We start from the raw sequence: 5960 nt of genomic DNA, 5'->3' as shown, positions 1-5960 counted from the left end.
AGCTCCTCGGAAAACCTTGTTGGCCAACCAAAGTTCTGGTAGTTGCTTGGCCTCTTGTCCAATCCGGGCGATGTTGTAGCTTTCTCTTTCTCTTTCTCTTTCTCTTTCAACCTGTCTTTCATAGTCTTCGCCTTGTCGGCCATTTGAGCATAATTCTGAATATCCATAATTGACAAGACAGACCCAATCTTTGGCTTGAGTCCCTTCTCAAATTTCTTCGTCTTACTCACTTCCCCTTTCAAGTGTTCCAGAGCAAAGTGGAACAGATCTTCGAACTGCTGCTGGTAGTCTAGCACTAACTTGGTTCCTTGCACGAGGGCAGAGAACTCAGCATCCTTCCTGTCCCTAAAGCTCTCTGGGAAGTAGTTCTAGAAGAAAACATATTTGAATTGTTCCCAAGTAGGATTCGGATGAGCAACTTCGAGATTAGGCTTGGTGGCCTTCCACCATGCTTCAGCCTCATTCTGTAGCTGATAACCTACACATCTCAACTTCTGCGCATCCGTACATTCAAGCACGTCAAATGCCTTCTCCAGGGCACTAATCCACCATTCTGACTGCATTGCCTTAGAATTCAACTTGGAAAACGTGGGCGGCTGGAGTTTCTTAAATCTCTCCATCACCTTGGCTATAGAGTTTTCTGCTAGGTGTTGAGGCACAGGTGGTGGAAAAAGTAGTGGACGGTTGGGTGGTGGGGGTGGTACTGCTCGCTCTTGCATCATGGCCGCAAATTATGTAGACATTTGGCCCAGTAGCTCCTGTTATTGCTGTATGGTCGGCATCATGGTGGTCATGAAGGTATTCAACTCTCCAGCTGCTATGGCTGGCTGAAGTGCAGTGGCAGTAGCTTGGGCAGCCATCGGTACCCTCGGTGAGGTAGCCGACACTTTAAAATTCTGAGCTTCGGTTCCGTCCGGCAGCTCAACTTTCGGGACATTTCGAGGGTGTCTTCCTCCACGACCACCTCAGTTGGATCTAGTGTTGACTAGGGCTGCAACAGGGTCGGGTTGGGCCAGGCTTTATAGAACCCTAGCCCAACCCTAAGTCCCCTTAGCTGGGCCCAGGCCCGACCCGACCTTGACTCAGGGCCAGAAAAATCCAACCCTGACCCGCCCTCAGGGTCGGGCCGGGCCGACCCTGATTGGCCCTGATCATGGGGAGGGGGAAAGAAATGCATGGGTTGGAATGGGCTGGGAAGAACTTATAAATTTTACATAAAATAACAATATAATAAATTATATATAACACTTATTGTCTTCATATATAATATATTATATAAAAAAATGTGGGTGAAATTTAAAGTCTATAATGTATAAATTATATCAATATATATTTTATAGTATAACTTAAATCAGGGTCGGGCCTGGCCGGGCCAAGCTTAGCTCAAGATCTCAACCCTAACCCAACCCGACCCTAACTCAGGGCCAGAAATTTTCAGCCCTGACCCGCCCTCAGGGCCAAATATTTTAGCCCAGACCCTGTTCGGGCTCAGGGCGGGCCAGGGCGGGTTCGGGCCGACAGGGCTAAACTTGCACCCCTAGTGTTGACCATGATTGTTTTTCTGGAAGAAGCTACATGTTCAATGTCTCCAACACTCTTAACGAGGTCAACAAATAATTTTTAACTATCACATGTACATTACCTATTCCATAGTTCTAGTGAAATCATGTTGTCATCCCAGTAAGGTGTGTTATTTATTTAAAGTGTTATTCTTGTTATTTATTTTATGTTCGAGGAGTGCTTTACGCTGTGATATGTTATGCATGATATTATGTTGAAAATTTATTTTAAACAGAAATTTCTAAATTTTATACCTGCGTTTAGCATTCAAGTCTCTCCAACTTCGTCCTGGTGATAAGAGCCTGCACGTAAAGGTATCCTATGTCACCCCTAACCCCGTCAGCTAGGGAAAGGTAGATGGCTCGACCCTCGGGTCCACTAGTATTTGTAAGTGCTAAGTAGACAACCAATTAGTTCTCGGCCCGGGACTGTATCTCTCGTATCCAAGCTAGTTTCTTCCTCAGTAGTTTAATGTAAAGCATGTTGCTGGGGTCTCCAAGCTCGAACAAAGCGATAAGGTCCTGTCATGGAGAATTTCTAAGTGTCAAGTCACTATGGCTACTTAACTTAAAATTATGTGCAACACTATAGGTAAATTAAGTAACATAGACAGGAATTTAAATAGGCTAGCTCGAGGTTGCACACAGTATTTCCATGCCTGCGGGGTTCTTATCTTGCTCGGCAGCCTATTAGGTCTAATCCTTGTTGGGCTAGGCTATGGGCATGGTAGGGCCTACTTACAGGCACAAAATTCTAGGAAATGCCTAAGCTTCCCCAGATTCTACAACCACACAATTTGATACGCCTATGTACCTATGTTCAAGTTTGCACAGCATCACACATACAGTGGTTTGTACACACATGTATATAAACATATAACATTTAAATATTGAAATGTACAAATTATGATTAAAATAAGCCATTTAAACAAAAATTTTATTTCCTTAAACCACTCACTCCTCATTTTAGTAGTTTGTTCCCATGTGGTTTCCTCCATTATTACTTCATTTTTTATTAATTATTTTATATTATTATTATATATATATATATATATATATATTTTTTTATTCACATAATTATTTAAATGTTGCTCTTGTGTTTATTATACTGTTTTAGGGTGGAAACCATAGGCCCATAAGTAATTATCTCAAAATTGCTGAAATTTTCATTCTCTGGGCGTTAGGCCCCATCGCCCAGAGAATCGGGGCCCAGGCTATTTTAGTCCGAGAGGTGTCATTTTCACTCCATTTTCAAATCTAAGTCTTCCAAACCTCTAGGGCAGAGCCTCAAGGGCTTGTTTGACCACTTCTAAATCAAATCCACATGTTTCCACGGGTCCCCTCCGCACCTACGCGAATCTAGGGTAAGTTTCTCACACTTTTCTCCTATTTTGGACTGCTGTCCATAGTTTCTCTTATCTTTTTTGGTTAAAACCACAGATTTTATGCCCTAATTTTGTTTTTATTTTCTATTCTTGCTTGCAGCACCATGTCCACAAGTGTTAGACATAGTACGACAAGGAAAGCAGTGACACGCAAGCAGTTGCGGTCAGATCCTGCACCTTCTTCACCATCTACGGTACCTGCTGCCACACCAGGAGAGGATTCCTCATCCGAGGAACCAGAGTTTGATCGGTTTTGGTTCTTGAGGTTTGAGTACTCAAAGGACTGGGCAAAATTTAAGTCCAAGAATATTGTGAATGGGAGGATGGTGCAGGTGGATGACTTCCACCAATATGGGCTATATTCTAGGTTTAATGCCCTAGGCTGGGCATCGATGCTGTCACCCACACAGCCATGCTACCTGAACCTAGTTCGGTACTTTTACTGTAACCTTGTACCAGCCTCTGGGGTGCAAGGGTTTGGGCTGGAGAGCAGGGTGAAGGGAGTTGACATGAGGTTCACCCCTGCCAGCTTGGCAGAGATATTGGGACTGCCCAACACAGGTGATAGATGCTATTACAAGCTTAGGGTAGATATCTCCAATATGTTTTCTCTGGAGGAGGAGGATAGTGTTCAAGGTATTGACTGGGTCGGATGGGGTTCCAAAATCTGAGGCTGACTACAAGCCTACACCTAGGATCATTAGCAGGTGCATTTCCTACAACATATATCCGAATGGCGGTAACCAGGGTAGTATTTCTATGATCTGGGCTTACATCACCTATTGTCTGTTGGGGGCTGGTAAGGGGGGTCCGGTGATCAACCTCCCATATTTGTTGATGCAGGTGATGCTCTATCACGCACAGAACCCATCTGATGGGAACCTACCCTATGGGAAGTTCCTAACCCTAGTGTTTCAGTACTTTGGTGTTCCTCTAGCTAGAGAGTATACGGATGGGGACAGGTCAAGACCTATTAGCAAGACCTCGATCTAGAAGATGAAGATGCAGGGGGAGCCTGAGAGTGATCCAAAGGGTGGAGATGACATGGAGATGGAGCAGGAGCAGGAGCAGGAGCAGGAGGTTGGCTTAGATGAGCAGGGTGGTCTAGAGGGTACCGGGGCACAGTTTACAGATCTGTCTTCCTATGAGCCGACCAGTGCTACTAGTTCTCAGGTGCCGGAGTCCTACGGGTGGTCTGACATGATGGCACATTTTCAGGGCCTCCACACCCATCTTACACAGATGTCGATGCAGATGGATCAGGGCTTCACTTCCCTGGAGGGGAGAGTAGCTTCTGTGGAGTAGCACTTAGACTTCTGGGACTCCTATTATCGTGTTGACTCTCGATAGACTCAGCCTCCGCCGAGCGACATACCTCCCCAGGAGTAGCCTTCCAGCACGAGTTTATCATAGCTTGACCTGATGTAGTTCACCTTCTTTTTTTTTTTTTATCATGGTTTATGTAATTGTTCTCTTCTTTTTTTTTTTGTTCCAGCAAATGTAATTGGAAGTAGTACTTCCACTGAAATTCTATGTAGTGGCTTCAGCCACAACTTATCCTTTATTAATGTTCAATATATGTGTTTTATCTTTTATTTACATTTACCCCCCTATAGCTTTTACTTATTGCATGTTTTATTTTCTTGTAATTTATTATTCCTATTCCGTTGTCTGTGAATGTAGAAAGAGCTTTTCGCTCTGATACCAAGCTCTATCACACCCCAAACCACCCCCTGGGAGGATTAGGTAGGTGACCCGAATTGCACGACAACAATCCGTCAAATCCTACGGATCTAGAAGCAGTTAATCCATTCACAGACATACACATCCACATAATACATCAAATGATACTCAGAGTGCAGCGGAAACTATAATTTCATTAAAACATTTAAAAAGATAAGTAGTACAGGAAATGATAATTTATACATAATTGTTTCTGATCATTTTCTCACCCAAACCCACAGATAAAACAGAAAAGCTTATATCTACCATATACAAAAGAAATATATACAGGGCAAGGTAAACCGAGCCCCAAAAAGAAGAAAGCCAAGAGTAGAAACGGGGAAAAACTCCTGTCAAAAACAAAAAGGAGTCCCCAAGATAAAAAGCATGAACAACAACACCCTTCATGGGTCATCTTCAGTAGTCACTGAGAACACTCGCACCATCGGTATGACCTCCGTCTGGGTCCATACCAATATAGTCATAACCACCATGGCTCTCTTCCGGGGTAATAAGCCTCCCCACCACAGTGACATCCACCTGCAGAATCATCTAATAGAAAACATGTATAACAGAGTGTGAGCTTCAATGAGCCTATGAATAAAACATATCATCATGCATGCACATGCAATCACAACTATATGATTCCTACATGAGGTGCAGTTCAATTATTTATTAGCCACCTAATATCACAACTAAGGCAGATTAGTGCTACTACAATCCCCAATACATGTATCCCTGGTGCGGGCTTTTAACCCCTTCCCACGATACACCCATTGAGTTATCAGAGAGGACCAGTCAGCTCCCGCATCAGTCACAAAGGTCAGCCCGAATAGCCCTATATGATTAACCTGTGAGGCATCCATCCTTTTTCATCACTTTTCTTTTCTTTGGCTTATAGCCCATAATTCACCTTTTTGGTGTCATAACATTTCTTTTTCTTTTCTTTTCTCATATATATGGTCACTCCCACATGCATCCAACATCTTAACCTCTGTTAGCAAGGGTGCGTAGCACGGGTGATGAAACTCTAGCCCCATGTCTATATGGCATCGTATGAGTCGGGTGGTGTCAACCACATCCCATTCTACGGGCTACCATAGGCCTCATTTCCAAGCCGGCTACGACATCTAGTCTAACAATCACATACAGCATACAGTATTCAACCATAAATTCTAGTAGTCAACATTATATTGCTTTCAGATTTCCAAATTCATGATTTAAGTGTACAGTATAGTATCAATATGTTAAGATTCAATTCAGAATATTAATCATGTTACATTTACATACACGA

This window comes from Telopea speciosissima, chromosome 3 (assembly GCF_018873765.1).
Source record: "Telopea speciosissima isolate NSW1024214 ecotype Mountain lineage chromosome 3, Tspe_v1, whole genome shotgun sequence".
In the NCBI taxonomy this organism is placed as follows: Eukaryota; Viridiplantae; Streptophyta; class Magnoliopsida; order Proteales; family Proteaceae; genus Telopea; species Telopea speciosissima.
Note: the sequence above shows the minus strand (reverse complement) of the source record.